The 21,326-nt window shown below is 45.5% G+C and overlaps 1 long non-coding RNA gene across 1 annotated transcript; it reads left to right on the top strand.

The window, feature by feature from the left end:
* Positions 1–4,178: 4,178 nt before the first annotated feature.
* LOC105718315 (uncharacterized) lies at positions 4,179–20,161 on the top strand. Its single transcript, XR_010339817.1, has 3 exons — positions 4,179–4,400; positions 15,155–15,573; positions 19,688–20,161. It is a non-coding gene; the product is annotated as an uncharacterized LOC105718315 (long non-coding RNA).
* Positions 20,162–21,326: the final 1,165 nt, after the last annotated feature.

Here is a 21,326-nt window from a genome sequence, read left to right as displayed (position 1 = left end):
AGGGTCATGTGACTTAAGTTGTACCAGTGAGAGTCAGACCTGGGACTTCCACCAGGAATTGAGAGAATGAGGTGCTCTCTTTCTGTTGCAGCTTCTGAAATGGGGTAACCCAATCCTTGGACTTCTGGGGGTCATGGTATGAAGAGCTCCTACTGAGGATTGAAGCCACCAAAGAGAAAATCGGAGCCTCAAGATGGCAGGGTGGGGGTAGAGAAAAAGATCCACTGAGTGCTATGACTTCACTTGGGTCCTTAGATTCAACTGCTATAAAAGCCCAGCCTTGCTGGTCAATAAATCCTGTCATCTCTTTTTCTCTTCAGTCAATTTGTCTTGTGTTTTTGTCATGGCCAACCCAAATGATTCTGACTAATAATATGGCTCCTGTCCTAGGGGTTTGGGGGGAGTCTATTCTCAAGGCCAGTTTGGATGTCAGGGAGCCCAAGTTCCTGGAGTTTCAGGTGCGTACACCACATGGGGAGAGACGATTAGAGAGGGGAAATTGGCCACTTTGGGATACAAGACAGGAGTGATGAAGAGATGCTTCAAATTCCAGTCACAGAGGATGCCACGTTGAGATGCTCACAACCAGAGTGTAGGGTCTATTGGGGCCTTTTTAAAAAGTACTTCTTGGGCCGGGTGCAGTGGCTCATGTCTGTAATCCCAGCACTTTGGGAGGCTGAGGCGGGCAGATCACCTGAGGTTGGGAGTTTGAGATCAACCTGACCGACATGGAGAAACCCGTCTCTACTAAAAATACAAAAAATTAGCCGAGTGTGGTGGTGCCTGCCTATAATCTCAGCTACTCGGGAGGCTGAGGCAGGAGAATCGCTTGAACTTGGGAGGCAGAGGTTGCAGTGAGCCGAGGTCGAGTCACTGGACTCCAGCCTGGGACACAGAGCGAGACCCTGTTCGCGTGTGTGTGTGTCCGTGTGTTGGCGGGGGAAGTTGCCTGAATAAAACTTGTCTGAACATCCAGGGAGCTCCCCGGACGAAGGCCACTGCTGGCCTGAGACCTCGGGGGTCCTGGGGGTGGTCAGGAGGAGAGTGGGAGGGTAATTCAGGGAGAGAGAACAGCTTGGGCAAAGGCAAGAAGGGGGGAAAGAGGTGAGAGCTGAGGCTATAAGGGCAAAGCAGGTGGTAAGGGTCGCCCTGGACTTTGCCAGGTTGGGGCTCCGCCCAGACGAAGGGTGGGCGTCAGATTTTTTCTGGGAGAAGCAAACCCTAGTGGAAGCATGGAAGACAGAGACCAATAGCCGGAGCTGCCGCCTAAACAGGTCTTCACTCCCCCTCCTTCCCCATTTTTCTTCCTCCTCCCCCCCCATCTCTCTCCTTCTCCTTCCATTCTTTCTTCTCCCCTTTCTGTGCCTCCCCCTTTCATCCTTTCTCTGCCTCCACCCTCTCTCTTCCTCACTCTTCTTTCCCCTTCTTTCTTCTCCCCCCCCACTCCTTTTACCCTCTCTCCTCCCCTGCCCTCCTCTTCCTGCCCCCTTCTGCCTCCTTAGGACCATAATCCCCCTGGGAGAGGAGTGGAGCCTGCTCCTTGACCTCCAGCAGCCACAATCTCTCACAAGCTTATTTTGGCCAAGAGATGCCCCTGCCACCCCCATCCCCAGCCCCAGGAAGGGAGGCCCTGAGACAGGAGAGCCCGGGGTGGGCCAGGGGAGCTGCCAGCCAAGAAGGGAAGTGAGGATTGAGCTGACTTTCTTGTTATTATTTTTCTCCCCTGGGGGCCACCAGCAGAGACTTCTGGGCTTGGAGTCTTTAGAGATTCTCACTCCCTTGGCAACCCAGCACTCCTGTCCAACCTGGAGTGTTTAATTACCAAGGAAAAGAATGATTTTTTTTTTCCCTGAGAATCCATTTAATTATTTGATTGCACAGTAACCAAAGAGTGTGAGAGGCCTGTAGCCAGAAGGGACTTCAAAGCATTACCTTGATGTTGCTGAGTGGGGCATTAATGGGTTCTGAAGGCAGGCGATTGCTAAAGAGAGGGAAAGTATTCAAAGCGCCTCGCCATCCTGCCAGCAATCTCGAAAAATGCATAAACACTGGAATGCTCCGTCGGAGAGGGAAGGCGAGTTCAAAGGGACTGGGAGAGTTTTCATGTAAAGTTTGGAGTTTAAGGCGTGACTGTTGGCTATGGAGACTCAGCGTTTGAACTCTTGTTTATTAAAAACAGTTTCCCAGCCATTCAGCAGGTTCCCAAAGACAGCAGAGAAATGCAGACTTTTGCAGGGAAGAAGGTTTAAAGGCTTCATTGATTCCTACCTAGGGTTTTCCCTGCCTGCTCTTTTGTGTTTGTTTGCTTTCTTTTCTTTCCTTTTTAAATTTATTACTATTTTGTTGATCAAGTTTTAAAAGTCCCACTATCAGAGGGAGGAGGGTGAAGAGAGAGAGTTCTCCTCCCCAGCCCCACCCGGGAGAGCAGGTTGCCCTGCCCTGCTGTTGGCTGTTGTGCCAGGAGGCTGGGGACTGTGCTGGTGATGCTCCCACCTCCAGGTTCTTTTTCTTTTTTTTTTTTTTTCTGAGACAGAGTTTTACTAATGTTGCCCAGGCTGGAGTGCAATGGCGTGATGTCAGCTCACTGCAACCTCTGCCTCCCGGGTTCAAGTGATTCTCCTGTCTCAGCCTCCCAAGTAGCTGGGATTATAGGCACCTGCCACCACACCTGGCTAATTTTTTTGTACTGTTAGTAGAGATAGGCTTTCATCATATTGATCAGGCTGGTCTCAAGCTCCCAACCTCAGGTGATCCGCCCGCCTCTGCCTCCCAAAGTGCTGGGATTACAGGGGTGAGCCACCGCGCCCAGCCCTACCTCCAGCTTCTTTAGAGGCAAAGGGTGTGGGTTGGATTCTGGGCCCAGCTCTGGATCGCGCAGAGGGGCTGCTGGCTGTGGGGTTCTCCACTTCTCTCTGCTCTTCCTTGTTTGCCTGGGGGAATGGAGACAGCCTAGGCTCTCCTGCATACACCCTCAGATGGGACTCAGAGAATGCCTGTGACTTTCCAGGTCTGATTTCCAAGCCCAGAGACATGGACTGGTTCCTGAAATCCCATTTGAAAGATGGTTTTTAGCTGGGCGCAGTGGCTCATGCCTGTAATCCCAGCACTTTGAGAGGTCTAGGTGGGTGGATCACTTGAGGTCAGGAGTTCGGGATCAGCCTGGCCAACATGGCGAAACCTCGTCTTTACTAAAAATACAAAAATTAACCAGGCATGGTGATGTGTGCCTGTAATCCCAGCTACTTGGGAGGCTGAGCTGGGAGAATCGCTCTATCCTGGGAAGCGGAGGTTGCAGTGAGCCGAGATAGCACCACTGCATGCTCCAGTCTGGGCAACAGAGTGAAGCTCCATCTCAAAAAAAAAAAAAAAGATGGTTTAAATAAAATCTATAGAGGAACCCTCAAGCCATAGAACTCTCCATGGCTCCCACCTCCCTCCCAAGCTTCAGGAAAAGCTGAGCCGCACTGGGATATCTGGCCCATCTCCTTGTTCCCCAAATAAGAAGACATGAGCTTTGCCTCACAGGCCAGTCTGGCCCCCAGAAAATGAGAGACAGTTCAGGGCAGAGCCACTTCTCATGGGCAACTCTGGCCTCTGGGGCATTGTTTCTCTCTATCCACCCTGGCCTTGCCAGCTTAGAGAAGCAGCCAGGGAGGAAGGGGCAAGAAGCCCTGGGCAGGATGCCTCAGACCTGCCTGGCGTTCACTTTGGGACTCGTAAGCAAAACACCTCCGTCTTCCCCAGCTCATTGCAGGATGACAAATATCTCAAGCACATCCCCCAGGGACTGTGGTCAAGCCCTCCCTGAATGAGGATGCCTCTGTCCTTCCTTTGAGATCATGGCTGAGATCTCACCCAACTCTATACTATCATTCACCTTTATTCGAATGCAAGGAACAGGTTTTTAAACTAAACACTTTGTTTTGTTTAACCAGAAGCCCCCATGCTATATTATAATTTTTTAATTAAAATACCGTATGGGACCTATTCAGACTCCCTACCCACACCCCCTTGGCTTTTTTTTTTTTTTTTTTCCCATGGGAAGATGGATCGTCAGGGAAATTCCAACTGTCTTTATGACATAAGAGGAAAAAAATCATAAATTTAAAACCACAACGTTCATGTTCACACCCATGTGCATTCTCTCTTCCGTATGAATTTCACTTCTTTCTGAGTCAGAGGCCGTGATGTGCAAACACTTAATGCCTGGCTCTCCAGGGGAACAAGCCCTGATGTGTCCCATTTGCCAATTTCCATGGTGTAAAGACTTCCACCATGGTCGGATTACAACCACCAACCTGAGGTCACTAAACCGGGAGTTTGGAGAGAAGCCGGCGATCAGCTCTCAGAAGCCAGTGCCAGCTTGCTCCAGCTCACCCCTGAGAAGGACTCCAAAACTGGTGAGTTTCTGAGAAGATTCCCACAGAAGCTACCCTCTCTTCACAATACTCTCATTCCAAAAGACTGTACCCTAGTTAAAAGGCTAAACAGTCTTTGTTTATTTATTTTTTGAGACAGAGTCTCACTCTGTGGCCCAGGATGGAGTGCAGTGGTGTGGTCTTGCCTCACTGCAACCTCTGCAATTCTTCTGCCTCAGCCTCCCGAGTTGCTGGGGTTACAGGCACACACCACCACACCTGGCTACTTTTTGTATTTTTAGTAGAGACCTGGTTTCACCATGTTGGCCAGGCTGGTTTCGAATTCCTGACCTCAGGCTATCCTCCTGCCTTGGCCTCCCAAAGTGCTGGGATTACAGTCATGAGCCACCACTCCTGGCCTTTTGGCTTTATTTTATTTTTTATTTTTTTCCAAGACAGAGTCTTGCTCTGTCTCCCAGGCTGGGGTACAGTGGCGTGATCTCAGCTCACTGCAACCTCTGCCTCCCGGGTTCAAGCAATTCTCCTGTCTCAGCCTCCCGAGTAGCTGGGATTATAGGAGCGCACCACCATGCCTGGCTAATTTTTGTATTTTTAGTAGAGAGGGGGTTTCACCATGTTGGTCAGGCTGGTGTCGAACTCCTGACCTCATGATCTGCCCACCTCTGCCTCCTAAAGTGCTGGGATTACAGGCGTGAGCCACTGCGCCTGGCCTTTTTGGCTTTATTAAAGCATCAATGGATGTAGAAATAAAAGCATGAAGCATGTGTTATTGAAGCAAAGGTTATTAACACTAATTTTATTCTTTCTTTACATCAGACACCGTGCAAATAACTGTGTGCGTCTCCGTACACTCGCATGTGTATGTATGTAATAATATGATATTATAATACCATTGGTTGAAGGGAAGGTTTCTTTGTTCTTGCCACTCTGTTGGTTCCACTCTCCTCAAATTCCAATTAGAAAACATGGATTTGATTTTGTGAGATGTGTGGGGTTTCCCAATTGCTGTACCTAAGATCTCATCCAGTAAAGAAAATCGCTTCACTACTGAGAGGTTTGCTCAGGGTAATTTACGATTAAAATCATGCCCTTCAGTTAACTGATGGATGGGAACGACAAGCAAAAAAAAAAAAAAAAAAAAAAAAGTATTTTGAAGTAGCATTCAGAGTCATTTTTCAAAAAGTCAATTTTTCCAAGGTATAATTTGTGTAAAATGAAATGCTTCCCTTTTACCACAATCAAGATCTGAAACAGTTTCTCCACTCTCAAGCCCCTTTGGGATCAACCCTCACTTTCCCACCACAGCCAGTGGCAATCACCAACCTGTTTTCTGTCACTACAGATGTGTTTTGTCCAGGGTTTCTCAGCCTTGGCACTAGTGACATTTTGGGTCAAATAATTCTTTGCTGTGGGGATCTGTCTTGTGCATTAAAGAATGTTTAGCAGCATCCCTGGTCTCTACTCACCAGATGCCAGTAGCTTATCCCAACTTGTGACAACCAAAAATATTTCTAGACATTTCCAAATGTCCCTTGGGGGCCAAAATCATCCATTGTTAAGAAGTCGAGAATTTCCTATGAATGGATCATACAGCACCTACTCTTTTCATGTCTGGTTTCCTTTGCTCAGCATAGTTTTTGGGATTTATTATATACATAGTTTGTTTCTTTTTATTGCTGATTATTAGTCCATAGCATGAATATAACATGTTTACCTGTTGATGGACATTTGAGTTGTTTCAGATTTGGGGATATTATAAGTAAGTCTGCTATTTCATCCAGACTTCATCATCCATTGAGATGTTCATTGGGGCCAGGTATGGTGGGTCACACCTGTAGTCCTGGCTCTTTGGTAGGCTGAGGTGGGTGGATTGCTTGAGCTCAGGTGTTTGAGACCAGCCTGGCAACATGGTGAAACCCCACTTCTACAAAATATACAAAAGTTAGCTAGGTGTGGTGTGGTCCATGCCTGTGGTTCCAGCTACTCAGGAGGCTGAGGTGGGAGAATAACTTGGGCCCAGGGAAGTTGAGGCTGCAGTAAGTGGGGATTGTGCCACTGCACTCCAGCCTGGGTGACAAAGTAAGCCCTTGTCTCAGAAAAAAAAAAAAGATGCTCAGTAAATGCCCAATGAACATCTGTTTACAAGTCTGTATGGCCATATGTTTTCACTTCTCTTAAGAGTGAAATCATTGGTTTGTGTGTAAGTATATGTCCAACTTTATAAGAAACTTCCAAACTGTTTTCCAAAGTGATTGTATCATTTTATATTCCCACCAACAATGTGTGCAAATGTATGAGAGTTCCAGTTGTCCCACATCTGCTCTAACATTTGATAACTTTAAAAAAAATTTTTCTTTTTGAGACAGGGTCTTGCTCTGTCACCAGGCTGGAGTGCAGTGGTGCAATCTCGGTTCACTGCAACCTCTGCCTCCTGGGTTCAAGTGAGTCTCCTGATTCAGCCTCCCAAGTAGCTGGGACTACAGGTGCGTGCCACCATGCCTGGCTAATTTTATGTATTTTAAGTAGAGATGAGGTTTCACCATGTTGTGCAGGATGGTCTTGATTTCCTGACCTGTGACCTGCCTGCCTCAGCCTCCCAAAGTGCTGGGACTACAGGTCTGAGCCACTGTGCCCAGCCAAGTCTTTTTAATTATAAACATTCTAGTGCCTATGTAGTGTAGTACATCTCGTTGCAGTTCTAGAATGATGACTAATGCCATTGATCACCTATTTGTGTGCTGTTGGTTGTGAATATGTCTTTTTTGGGAAATGTCTGACCATGTCTTTTTCTTATTTTAAAATTGGGTCTTTGTTTTATTTTTGAGGTATAAAAGTTCTGGTATGTCTTGTTACAAGTCTTTTGTCAGATATTTGTATTTCAAATTTTGTTGTTGTTGTTTACCAGTCTGTGGCTTTCTTTTTCAATTCTTTAATGATGTCTTCAAAGAGTGCATATTTTTAATTTCGATGAAGTCTGATTTGCTCATCCATTTTTCTCCTCTTTGAAACTGATTTCTGTGTCCTTTCTAAAAAATCTTTGCCTGTGCCAAGATTAAAAAAAAAAAAAGTTTGCCTATTTTCCTCCAGAATTCTTTGTAGTTTTAGCTTTTACAAAGTTTAGCTCTATAATTGATGTTGGGTTAATTTTTGTATATGGTGTGAGGTAAGATTCAGGGTTCATTGTTTTCTCATGTGTATGTCCAGTTTTTCCAGCAGCATTTTTGGAAAGACTATTTTTTCTCTGTCAAATTATTTTAGCATTCTCATTAAAAATCAATTGACCATATATGTTTGGATTTTTTTCTGGATTCTCTGGTATGTTCCATTTATATATTGATCTGTCTTTATGCCAATAGCATAGTGTCTTGATTACTAGCTTCATAATAAGTTTTAAAATCAGTTTGGATGTAAGTTATCCAACTTTATTATTTAAAAAAATTACTTGAAAATTCTGGGAGGTCAGTTTATTTCCTTTGCATTTCCATATAAACTTTATCATCACCTTGTCAATTTCTACCAAAAAAAAAAAACCCCCTCTGGGATTTTGACTGGGATGGAGCTGAATTTATAGCTCAATTTGGGCAAAACCGGCATCTTGACAACACCAAGTGATAAAGTTTGGCTCTGTGTCTCCACCCAAATCTCATCTCAAATTGTAATCCCCAGGTGTTAAGGGAGGGACCTGGGTCATGGGGATGGATTTCCCCCATGCTGTTCTCCTGATGCTCTCACAAGATCTGATTGTTTCAAAGTATGGCACTTCTCTCCCTCTCTCCCATGCCTTGTTTCCCCTTTGCCTTCCCCCATGATTGTAAGTTTCCTGAGGCCTCTCCAGCCATGTGGAACTGTGAGTCAGTTAAATCTCTTTGGTGTATAGATTACTTAGTCTCAGGTACTATCTTTATAGCAATGCGAGAATGGACTAATATATCAAGTCTTCCAACCCATGAACACAACATATCTTACCATTTAGTTAGGTCTTCATTAATTTCCCTCAATAATATTTTTTTTGTTTACCAAAATTATGTATATAATTTTGTATATATTTTGTTAAATTTATCCCTATATATTTATGGATTTTAAATGCTATTATAAATGGTATTTTAAATGTTATTTTTCAATTTTTCTATGCTAGTATACAGAAATATAATTGATTTATTTTGACCTTGTGTCATATAACCTTGCTGAATTCACTTATTTCTGTTAGATTGTTAAAAACTTTCATAAAGATTAGCTATGTCTAAAATCATTTTCTGCACAAATGAGAACCTGCTATAAATGTTAAATAAAAGTTATGAGATTATATACCCTTGCTCATTTCAGATCTCAGGTGGAAAATATTCAGTCATTCATCATAAAGTTTACTGCTGATGGTTTTTTGTAGATACTCTAAATTAGGTTGAATGTGTGCCTATTTCTAGCTTTGTGAGAATTTTTATTCTGAATGCAAGTTGTACTTTATCAAATCTTTTTTATATATCTATCAAGTTGACTACATGGTTTTTCTCCCTTGTTGTTAATAGGATGATTTACATTAGCTGATTTTAAAATGTTAAGTCATCCTGTGTTCCTGGGATGAACCCCACTTTGTCATGATGTATTATCTATTTTAATTCTTCTTGGTTCAAATTGCTAATACTTTGTTAAGGAATTTTGTGTTCATGTTTATGAGAAATATTGGTCTGTAGTTTTCGTTTCTTGTAATAGCTGTCTGGTTTTGATATCAGGTTATGCTGACCTTATAGAATGAGTTGGGAAGAGATTTCGCTTCTGTTTTCTGACAGAATTCAAGAGAAGCTGGCATTATATGTCCTTATATGTTTGATTGAATTTACCAGTGCAGCCACCCGGCCTGGAGTTTTCCTTCAGGGAAAATTTTTAATTAGAAAATCAATTTCTTTACTAGATTAGGCCTGTTTCTGACTTCTTATTTATTATTGGGCTAGATTTGGTGATTTTTGTCCATCATGTAAATTGTCCATTTTATCTAAATTGTTGATTTTATTAACATATAGTTGTTCATGCTATTTCCTTATTATCCTTTCATTATATTTGATTTGTAATGAAGTCTCTCATTCCTTATAATGATAATTTGTGTGTTTTCTTTTTCTTTTTTTTCCCTTGGCTACTCTAGCTAGAGGTTCATAATTTTATTAATATTTCCTAAAAATTAGCTTTGGGTTCCATTGAGTTTTTCAACTGTAAGTCTATGTTTTATTTCTTTGAGTTCTGCTTTTTTTTTTTTTTTTTTTGAGATGGAGTCTTGCTCTGTCACCCAGGCTGGAGTACAGTGGCATGATCTTGGCTCACTGCAACCTCTGCCTCCTAGGTTCAAGAGATTCTCCTGCCTTAGCCTCCTGAGTAGCTGGGACCTGAGTAGCAGGTGCATGCCACCATGCCCGGCTAATTTTTTGTCTTTTTAATAGAGTTGGGATTTAACCATGTTAGCCAAGATGGTCTCGATCTTCTGACCTCGTGATCCACCCACCACGGCCTCCCAAAGTGCTGGGATTACAGGGGTGAGCCACCATGTCCAGCCTCTGCTCTTATTTTTAATGTTTCCTTCCTTTTGCTTACTTTGTATTTAATTTGCTCTTCTTTTACTAGTTTCTTATTATTTACTAGCTTAAATTTTTTGGGGGGAGGTGGATGGAGTCTTGCTCTGTCATCCAGGCTAGAGAGCAATGGCACAATCTCGACTCACTGCAACCTCTGCCTCCTGGGTTAAAGCCATTCTCCTGCCTCAGCTACTTTCCCAAGTAGCTGGGATTACAGGTATGTGTCACCATGTCTGGCTAATTTTTGTATTTTTAATAGAGACAGGGTTTCTCCATGTTGGCCAGGCTGGTCTCAAACTCCTGACAGATGATCTGCCTGCCTCGGCCTTTCAAAGTGTTGGGATTATAGGTGTGAGCCACCATGCCCGGTCATAAATGCTTTCAAAGGTTTTAGACCTTTCTTCTTTTCTCTTCTAAGCATTGGAAGCTATATAGCTCCATCTAAGCACTGCTTTAGATGCATCCTCCAAATTTTGATATGTTGTATTTTCGTTATCATTTAGTTCAAAATATTTTCTAATTTCCCATGTGAGTTCTTTTATGATCCATACACTATTTAAATGTATATTGTTTAGTTTCCCATTATTTCAGGGGTTTTCAGACATATTTTTCTTTTTTAAAAATTTTAAATTTTTTTGTAGCCAGGAAATATCTATGATCTCAACTTATATATATATAGGTAGCTGTTTGATGGACAGCAAACTATCTATCTTGAACGTTCCATGTACATTTGGAAAGAATTATCTTCTCCTGATGCTCAATGGAGTGTTCAACTAATGTCAGTTAGGCCAGTTTGGTTAACAGGGTGGTTGAAGTCTTCTATATCTTTACTAAGTTTCTCTCTGTTTGTTCTATCAGTTCTGAGTAGAGGTTTAAAATCTCCAGGTAGATTTGAAGATTTCTTCATTTTGCCTTTAAATTCTGTCAGTTGATACTTTATACATTTTGAAGCTCTGTCTTTATGTGCATACACATTTCTGATTGATATATCTCCTTGAAGTTTTATTTTGAAAAATCTTCTAATGGATGTATAAAAGATATACATACGAATTAACTCTTAAATCATTAAGAAATATCTGCTGGACGTGGTGGCTCACACCTGTAATCCCAGCATTTTACGAGGCTGAGGTGGGTGTATTGCTTGAGCCCAGGAGTTCAAGATCAACCTAGGCAATATGGTGAAACCCTGTCTTTACAAAAAAGTACAAAATTATACCAAAAAATCCCCAAATTATGGAAAGTTACAAAATTATACCAAAAATACAAAAATTAGCCAGACATGGTGACACATGCCTGTAATCCCAGCTACTTGGGAGGCTGAGGTGGGAGAAGGGCTTGAGCCAGGGAGGCTGAGGCTGCAATGAACTGTGATTGCACCACTGCACCCCAGCCTGGGTGACAGGAAGACCCTGTCTCAAAAAAAAAAAAAAAAAAAGGGGGAAGAAGTATCCCTCTTTGTCTCTTATCTTCCTTGTCCTGAAGTTAAGTTTGTTCAACTGGCAGCTTTCTCATGCATGTTATATATTTGTCTATCATTTTTACTTATCTGTGTCTTATGATGAAAGGTATGTCTTTGCAGACAACAAAAGGTTGGTTCTTGCTCTTTTTTTTTCCAGGGTAGGGGGCGGAACCTAGGTCTCTGTCTTTTAATTAGAGTGTTTGGACTATTTACATTTCACGTAATTATTAACATGATTGGGTTTAAGTCCCTACCATCTTGCTACTTTTTTCGATTTGCCATTTATTCTTTTTTCTTCTCTAATTTATCATAGTTTACCTTCAAAGAGTTTTAGAACCTTGCTTTAAAAGTCACCACAGTTGCTAATTTAGTAGATGTGAGAGTGAATGGGACAGCATAGCATCAAGGATGCTTTGCTTCTAAGATTTGTTGGTGGATGACTGGATATAACTGGTAGTTGTGTGAAGGCCAACAGTGTTGTGCTGAAGCGGGCTCATTCTGGATCTGGAGAGCCGATTCTGTGCTTCTCTTCCTAAGCCTGTGCTCAGTAATGTTATGCAGACGCCACCTTCTCCATCTCCCATGGTAGAGATTGGTAAATGTTATAAATTGCAGGCCAGGTGCGGTGGTTCACACCTGTAATCCCAGCACTTTGGGAGGCCAAGGCAGGCAGATCACCTGAGGTCAGGAGTTTGAGACCAGTCTGACCAACATGGAGAAACCCCATCTCTACTAAAAATACCAAATTAGATGGGCATGGTGGTGCATGCCTGTAATTGCAGCTACTCGGGAGGCTGACGCAGGAGAATCGCTTGAACCTGGGAGGCAGAGGTTGCAGTGAGCCGAGATTGTGCCATTGCACTCCAGCCTGGGCAATAAAAGCAAAACTCCATCTCAAAAATAAGTTATAAATTGGGGCTTTTTTTTTTCTTTAAGAGAGCTGCTTTACCAGCATACCACTGGTATCAGGAAGGTTTGATCCTAGTAACCTCTTGTAGGAAGGCTCTGTCACTTTGTTTTCACAGCACAATGCCTAGTAACCCATTTCTTGTGCTCCACTGAATTAAATGCAAAAGTAATGAGTGTCCTTTGAGATCTTGAGTTTCAGGAATCAGAAATCCATGGTTTGAGATTCAGAGAAAAGTTGGGGCTGCAGCTTTGGTTCTGCATGTCATTTGAACTTGGAGGTAGAAATACAGTGTCAGGAAGTATATGAAGAACTGGAATAAAGGGGATAGGCCTGAGAGGTAGGGAGAAATCTGCACAAAGCAGGGTAAAAATTTTATGGTAAATTGTATGGGGTTTGGTCAACAGCATTTAATGCAACAGAAGGCCCCTTGCTTAGAGAGAGTACTAAGAAAAGGCCAATAAGCAGGCTTTTTTTTTTTTTTTTTTTTTTTTTGAGATGGAATTTCATTCTTGTTTCCCAGACTGGAGTACAATGGCACCATCTCAGCTCACTGCAACCTCCTCCTCCCAGGTACAAGCGATTCTCCTGCCTCAGCCTCCCAAGTAGTTCAGATTACAGGCATGTGCCACCACACCTGGGCTATTTTTTTGTATTTAGTAGAGACGGGGTTTCACCATGTTGGTCAGGCTGGTCTCGAACTCCTGACCTCAGGTGATCCGCCCACCTCGGCCTCCTAAAGTACTGGGATTACAGGGATTATAGGTGTGAGCCACTGTGCCCTTGACTAGGACATGCAGTTTCACAGGCTCCTCAGTGCTTCTCAGACGTGCTCATGAACCAGCTGTGGACTTTGCCGTGCGGCTGACTCTGGTCCCTGGCAGAGCAGGGGCCTGGACAGTATAGGGCCATGCTTAGGCTTTCAGTTTCTGGCATTCAATGATGGCGTTTGCTATGGTTTGGACATGGTCTGTTTATCCCCCTGAAAACTCATGTTGAAATTTGATCTCCAATGTGGTGGTGTTGGAGATGCACCTAGCGGGAGGTGCCTGGGTCACTGGGGTGGGTCCCTTATGAATGGCTTGGTGCTGTTCTCCTGGTAGCCAGTAAGCTCTTGCTCTGGTGAGACTGGATTAGTTCTTGAGGGGATGGATTCATTCCCACAAGAGCAGGTTGTTATACAGCCAGAGACTCCTCGTACAAAACCCAGTACCCACTGTGCTTTGGCCACAAGCTCTCAGATGGTGGGGTCCGTGGCTCTGCTGGCCTCCACCCCAGGATTTCCCCGCATCCTCTCTGCTGGGCCAGCCCCCTCAATGCTTCAGCACTCCAGCATCCCAGGTAGGGCTTAGCATAAAAAGCCACCCTGAAGCCATGAAGGAATCTACCTCGGAGTGTCCCCTCAGTCTCCTTGCAGCATCCTCAGACAAAGGGTCCCCGCTCGCCAGGCTCCTGGGCTCTTCTTCTGGGCTCCCTCTCCCCACTTTGCCCTGCAGGGTTTGTACGGAGCTCTGGTCTGGGAACATTGGGACTCTCCCCAGTTCTGTCTCTGGTCCCCCATCCAGCTCCGCCAGCAAGAGCAACGGCCCTCCTACAGTCACCTGACTAACATCCTGAAAACTCCGTTTCTACTTTTTTTTTTTTTTGTAAAGATGGGGTCTTGCTGTGTCGCCCAGCTTGGTCTCAAACTCCTGGGCTCGAGTGATCAGCCTGCCTCAGCTTACCAAAGTGCTAGGATAACAGGCGTGAGCCAGTATGCCTGAGTGTCATGAGCCTTTTGAGAACCTGTCAGTAAAAATGGGTGAGGGAGGCAGTGAAGAGGCTCTGAGCCTGGAGAGAGGGAGGAGCTCCACTTAGAGCAGGGAGCCAGGTGGTGGGCCCCTCTGGGTGAGCTGGAGATCAGATTGAGACTCTGTTGCAAACAAATAGAATGCTAAACAACAAAATACACATAAGGAAATGAGCAGTTCTGGATTTTTCCCTATTTCAAAGCTTTTGGGAAATATTGCAAAATTACTTTTTTGGACCCTGCCTTGTAGTTGACTGTGAAGCACATGCTTTGACTGTCACTGAGAATTCCAACATTGCAGACGCCACCTTCTCCATCTCCCCCTGCCCCCAACCTCCATCACTATCACCACTGCCACCATAAACTTTCTCAGTTGCACAGATGACTTATGCATTTGTCTATTCTGTGCTCCCTTTCTGGGGAACCTTGCCCCACTCCAGGTGACTCTGGTGAGCTGTCAATCATAGAGCCCTACCTTTTCCAAATCTTTACCTGGACAAAATATCTCGGCAGAGTACTCAAGCACTCTCTTCTCCAGGCCATTTTCTCCAGCCTGTTTATTGTGAACCACATTTCCTTAGCTTCCCAGCTTCCTTCAGCTTGTTCTCTGTAAACCACACTTGCGTCCCAAGGCGTACAAAGTGTTGTGGCTACTTTTTTCACTTAATATTATATTGTGAACATTTCTGGATATTCATTCTTTGAAATCACCATTTTTATTGCTGCACAGCATTCCATCCAATATATTTATGCCAAACTATATTAAACCAAGTCCCTAATTGCAGACATTTAGGTTCTTCTTCTTTTTATTTCTGTTTTTCTTTGTTTTTGAGACCAAGTTTCACTCTTGTGGTTGGGTGGTGGTAGGTGGTGTTTTTTAACATAGAAAAGTACATTTTTAAATGTATTCAAATCTATCATTCTTTCCATTATGTGTTCTTAATATGTGTGTGCTTAGAAGTGCTTCCCTTCTTGAGCTCATAACTATTTTCTTCTGTTTCTCATAATTTAAAAAATTAGGAATTTAGCCATTTAAAAAATTCCTTTGTCTGCCTTTTTTAGGTGCTCCATTTTCTCAGTCGGTGTCTGCCTCCGGGACTATACGTTCTTCAAACAACTGGGCTACTAGCTCCTTTGCAAACTGGACCAAAATCTTCAAAGGAAAGAGAAAGGAAGATTATCTACTTACCAAAGCAGTCACTGGGGAAAGTGGGGTATCTCACATCTCTTCCATCTCAAGGCCTGCTCATCCCAACTTCTGGTTGTACTTCCTCTATGGAAAGATAAAGCAATACTCTCTGAACCATCTGTGTTCCCCTCAGGGATGGTGGTCTTCAAAGATGGCAACCCAAGAAGGTCGGGGATGGCCACTGTTGCCAGGCCTCAAGCCCATAACCGGAAGTGGATTTGTTCTCCATGGGCACCTCCTTTTTTCTAGCCCTCCCCACTCATTGCTGAATGACACGGAGCCAAGGCTCAAGGTACAACCAGCACCATATACTCTTGAGTACACAGGGGAGAGAGAGCTAACAGGTTTTGGACACTGTGTGCCAGACCTCAGTGTATACATGTAACTTCATTTGCATCCTATCAGCACCCTACGACCACCCAACCACTACACTACACCACCCTACACCACCCTATCAACACCCTCCACCACCCTACCACCCTCCACCACCCTACCACCCTACAACCGCCCTACCACCTTACACCACCCTACATCACTTTACAGCACCCTACCACTGCACCACCACCCTGCTACCCTACAATTACCCTACCACCACCCTACACCACTCTATATCACCCTACACCACCCTACACCACTCTATATCACCCTACACCACCCTACACCACCCTACACCACCCTATATCACCCTACACCACCCTACACCACCCTACGCCACTCTATATCACCCTACACCACCCTACACCACTCTATATCACTCTACACCACCCTACACCACTCTATATCACCCTACACCACCCTACACCACTCTATATCACCCTACACCACCCTACACCACCCTATATCACCCTACACCACCCTACGCCACTCTATATCACCCTACACCACCCTACACCACTCTATATCACCCTACACCACCCTACACCACTCTATATCACCCTACACCACCCTACACCATTCTACGCCACTCTATGTCACCCTACACCACTCTATATCACTCTATACCACCCTACACTACCCTATACCACCCTACACCACCCTATACCACCCTACACCACTCTATATCACCCTACACCACCCTACACCACCCTACACTACTCTATATCACCCTACACCACCCTACACCACTCTGTATCACCCTACACCACTCTATATCACTCTATACCACCCTACACCACCCTATACCACCCTACACCACCCTATATCACTCTATACCACCCTACACCACCCTATACCACCCTACACCACCCTACACCACTCTACACCACTCTATATAACCCTACACCACCCTACACCACCCTACACTACTCTATATCACCCTACAGCACCCTACACCACTCTACGCCACTCTATATCACCCTACACCACCCTACACCACTCTATATCACCCTACAGCACCCTACACCACTCTACACCACTCTATATAACCCTACACCACCCTACACCACCCTACACTACTCTATATCACCCTACAGCACCCTACACCACTCTACGCCACTCTATATCACCCTACACCACCCTACACCACTCTATGTCACCCTACACCACCCTACACCACTCTACGCCACTCTATATCACCCTACACCACCCTACACCACTCTATATCACTCTATACCACCCTACACCACCCTATACCACCCTACACCACTCTATATCACCCTACACCACCCTACACCACCCTACACTACTCTATATCACCCTACACCACCCTACACTACTCTATATCACCCTACACCACCCTACACCACTCTACGCCACTCTATATCACCCTACACCACCCTACACCACTCTATGTCACCCTACACCACCCTACACCACTCTATATCACCCTACACCACTCTATATCACTCTATACCACCCTACACCACCCTATACCACCCTACACCACTCTATATCACCCTACACCACCCTACACCACCCTACACTACTCTATATCACCCTACACCACCCTACACCACCCTACACTACTCTATATCACCCTACACCACCCTACACCACTCTACGCCACTCTATATCACCCTACACCACCCTACACCACTCTATGTCACCCTACACCACCCTACACCACTCTATATCACCCTACACCACTCTATATCACTCTATACCACCCTACACCACCCTATACCACCCTATACCACTCTATATCACCCTACACCACCCTACACTACTCTATATCACCCTACACCACCCTACACCACTCTATATCACCCTACACCACCCTACACCACCCTATACCACCCTACACCACTCTATATCACCCTACACCACTCTATATCACCCTACACCACCCTACACCACTCTACACCACCCTACTACCACCCTATCACCACCCTACCACACCCTACACCACTCTACACCACCCTACACCACCCAACCACCACCCTACACCACCCTACTGCCACCATACACCACCCTGCATCACCCTACACCACCCAACCACCACCCTACACCACCCTACAACCACCCGACCACACCCTTCTACCACCCTACACCACAGTGGTCAGCAGTATTCAAGGCTGCTGAGATGTTGGACTAGAGGAGTGGACATGTCCATGGGACTCGGGTCTGGGAAGCCATCAGACAGTACCCCTCCAGGGAAAGGAGCTGGTGTGAACAAGTGATGTGGGAGAACATGTAGGGTCCTGGCATGTTGACTTTAAAGAAGAATGGACAGGGTTGAAGGCAAATGCAGAGGACACAAGCCATTAAAAGTGCTGGAGTGAGCGGGGGATGTGAAGGGCAGTTGCTGGCGCTAAGGCTTGGAGAGGTGAACTTTTTCTTGACTGCAGCCCAGCATCTCCTGCCTCTGAGACTGGAGAAGGCAAAAAGAAAAAAAGAAAAGATGGAACAAAATGCCCCTCTCACTGCCCTTCTCACTGCCAAGTACCACTTATCCTCCCGACCCCCAGCATGAGGAGATTCATGACCACTTCAGGCAAGCCTTGTGTCCACCTGCTGGGAAGAGCACTCCCCAAGGAGCCGGGTTTGGAGCAGGAGGCTGAGGATATCTTGGCACTGACCAGTTGAGGGATTCCTACTAACCAGTCAAATTTAAGCTGGTTTCCCTCCAGGGGAGAGAGGGCTGGGCTGGGGGCTGGATCTCACTGCCTGTGATCCCGACAGAGTGGAGGGACGCTGGTTTTTATCCCCTGCGGCATCTCATCTCACTGCAAGCACCCTCCTGAGGGTTGGGACGAGGGTGAGCAGGAGGCGAGGCTCTGCCTTTGGAGGGGACCAGCTGGCAGCCCTGCTCCGAGGCTCCCTCCCTTACACATGTGGCAGCCCAGGCTCCCAGTCTCGATCTTAGTAGCCCAGGGGCCAGAGAGCTGAGCAGCCTCTTGTTAAACCTCAAAGACTTCTTTGTTCTATAGCTGAGGACCAAAAATTCAGGGCAGCGTCTCTTGGCTGGTTGCTTGGAGGTTGCTGGGAGAATCCTTCAGTGAGAGAAAAAGAGGTTTGGACCAAGATCACAAAAAGAAGCCAGTTCTTTTCTGCTTCCTGTTCTTTGCCTGGAGAGAGGCTCTGGCCACTTCCATTTTCTTTCTTTCTTTTTGAAATGAAGGAACAGAGCTTCAAGTTTGCCTTTGCACAGTAGCCCCTGGGAGCTTTAAAACCCACTGATGCCTCAGTCCCACCTTCAGAGATTTGAACTTAATTGGGGTGGGGTGGGACTTCCCAGGGCATTCTAATATGCCACCAAGGTTGAGGGCCGTGGGTTGTCATTGTGCTAGCTTTTCCGTGTTTACCTCTAACAACCATCATGGATCCTTTCCTCCCTGGCTGAGTGAGACTGTATACAACCTCACTTAGAGATCGAAAATCTGTAGCAAAGCTTTCGTTTGTTTGTTTTCTATTTGTTCATTTCATTTATTTATTTATTTGAAGATACTGCTTTTTATGACCAAATCAACAGTGAAAGCACAATTTGGGAAAGCTAACTGGTAAGTGGGTGAGAATCTCCATAAGTATTACAGAGTAAGAACAAACATCATTAAAAATGATCCCAGCACTTTGGGAAGCCAAGGTGGGCGGATCCCTCCAGCCTAGGAGTTTAAGACCAGCCTGAGCAACATGGCAAGATCCCATCTCTACAAAATATATATTTTTGTTATTAGTCATTTTAACTTTCTTTTTTAAAAAAACGTTTATTTTTACTTTAGGTTCAGGGGTACAGGTGCAGCTGCAGGTAAACTGAATGTCACAGGGGTTTGGTGTGCGGATTATTTTGCCACCCAGGTAATAAGCATAGTGGGTTTTCATTCCTCACCTTCCTTCCTCTCTCTACTCTCAATAGGCCCTGGTGTCTGTTCCCTTCTTGGTGCCCATATGTACTCACACATTTGAGGCTTTTAATCAGTTGGCCTCTTGACTCACTCTGAAGCAGAGCAATTTTTTTTTCCTGTAATCAGGACCAGCCAGCCAATGCGAAGCCGGAGGGGAGAGGATGCAAACACCGTGGAAGCCTCTCCTGCCTCTGAGTTGTTGATGGTTTTCTCTCCCCACCTAATCACAAACTCTGATTACCCTGGAGCTCATCCCTGTAATCCCAGCACTTTGGGAGGCCGAGGTACCCGGATCACTTGAGGTCAGAAGTTCGAGACCATCCTGGCCAACATGGTGAAACCCTGTCTCTACTAAAAATACAAAAAATTAGCTGGGCATGGTGGCACACGCCTGTAGTCTCAGCTGCTGGGGGTGCTGAGGCAGGAGAATTGCTTGAACCTGGAAGGCAGAGGTTGCAGTGAGCCAAGGTTTGCACCATTGCACTTCAGCCTGGATGACAGACCGAGACTCCATCTCAAAAAAAAAAAAAAAATTTATCTTGAAGAATTCATGTGATGATGAACTTAAATGAATAGAATGAATAAATGAATAGAACACTTTTCCTGTGTCTGGCCATGCTCTAAGTGTGTTATTTGTCTTAACCCATTGGGTCCTCACAGAACCCTAAAAGGCAGGTCCCCGTGTGACAGGTGGGAAGCAGAAACTCAGAGGGTTTTGTTAACTAGTCTAGAGCCCCAGGATTGAACCTGGCCAGTGGGACGCAGCACCTGCCCTGCATTTCTGAGTGGGCTTGATGGGATAGATGAAGTCCCCACTGCACCCGCCATGCCCTCCTCAACACTGCTGGAGCCCCCACTGCCTCCCAGGGGCCCACTCTGCACGGTGTTTTCCCAGTGGTGGCTGCTAACCATTGCCTCCCCCTCATTCCTTCCTTTCTGGAAGGTCCAGCGGGGCTTGCTTTTCTCTTCTGAGAAGGTCCCTCAAACCATCTCTCAGCATCTTCAGCATCTCACCTCTGAAAGGAATCCTAACTGCCGCCTGGAGGAGAGGTGGGTGCTGTCAATGTTGGCTCTGGAAACCACTGTCCTCTTCCTGCTAAGCATGGAAGGTCCGCCACACAAAGGTGACAATAATTACAATTTTCCTTCCTTGGAAATGGGGTTTCTCTTTGGAGGAGGTCCCAGTCCTCCACCTCCTGTGCCCCCCACCCCGCCCTGCTTTCTGCCCTCTCTCTTCCATTTAGAAATGTTGATGGAAAACCTTTGATGAGTGGGACACCCGCCATAGGATAAACAGGCCCCAGAGGACTCACAACCTGGTCCCCAGAGAACAGCCACACCTAGGGCGATCAGTGGGGAACAGAGGCGCTTGCAAACTGCAACAGTTACACATGAGAAATTCAGGGAGGAGGCCGGGTGCGGTGGCTTACGTCTGTAATCCCAGAACTTTGGGAGGCCAAGGCAGGCAGATCACTTGAGGTCAGGAGTTCGAGACCATCCTGGCCAACATGGTGAAACCTCATCTCTAAAAATACAAAAATTAGCCAGGTGTGGTGGTGTGCGCCTGTAATCCCAGCTACTAGGGAGGCTGAGGCAGGAGAATCGCTTGAACCTGGGAGGAGGAGGTTGCAGTGAGCCGAGATCGTGCCACTGCACTCCAGCCTGGGCGACAGAGCAAGACTACCTAAACGCAAAACAAAACCCAGCAGAAACCCCCCTACCAAAAAAGAAAAAAAAAAAACAGAAAAAAATCAATTAAAATTTT

The sequence above is a fragment of the Aotus nancymaae genome, unplaced genomic scaffold (assembly GCF_030222135.1).
Source record: "Aotus nancymaae isolate 86718 unplaced genomic scaffold, 86718_ANA_hifiasm-v0.15.2.pri h1tg000089l, whole genome shotgun sequence".
Taxonomy (NCBI): domain Eukaryota; kingdom Metazoa; phylum Chordata; class Mammalia; order Primates; family Aotidae; genus Aotus; species Aotus nancymaae.
This window is presented reverse-complemented; position numbering and strand designations above follow the sequence as displayed.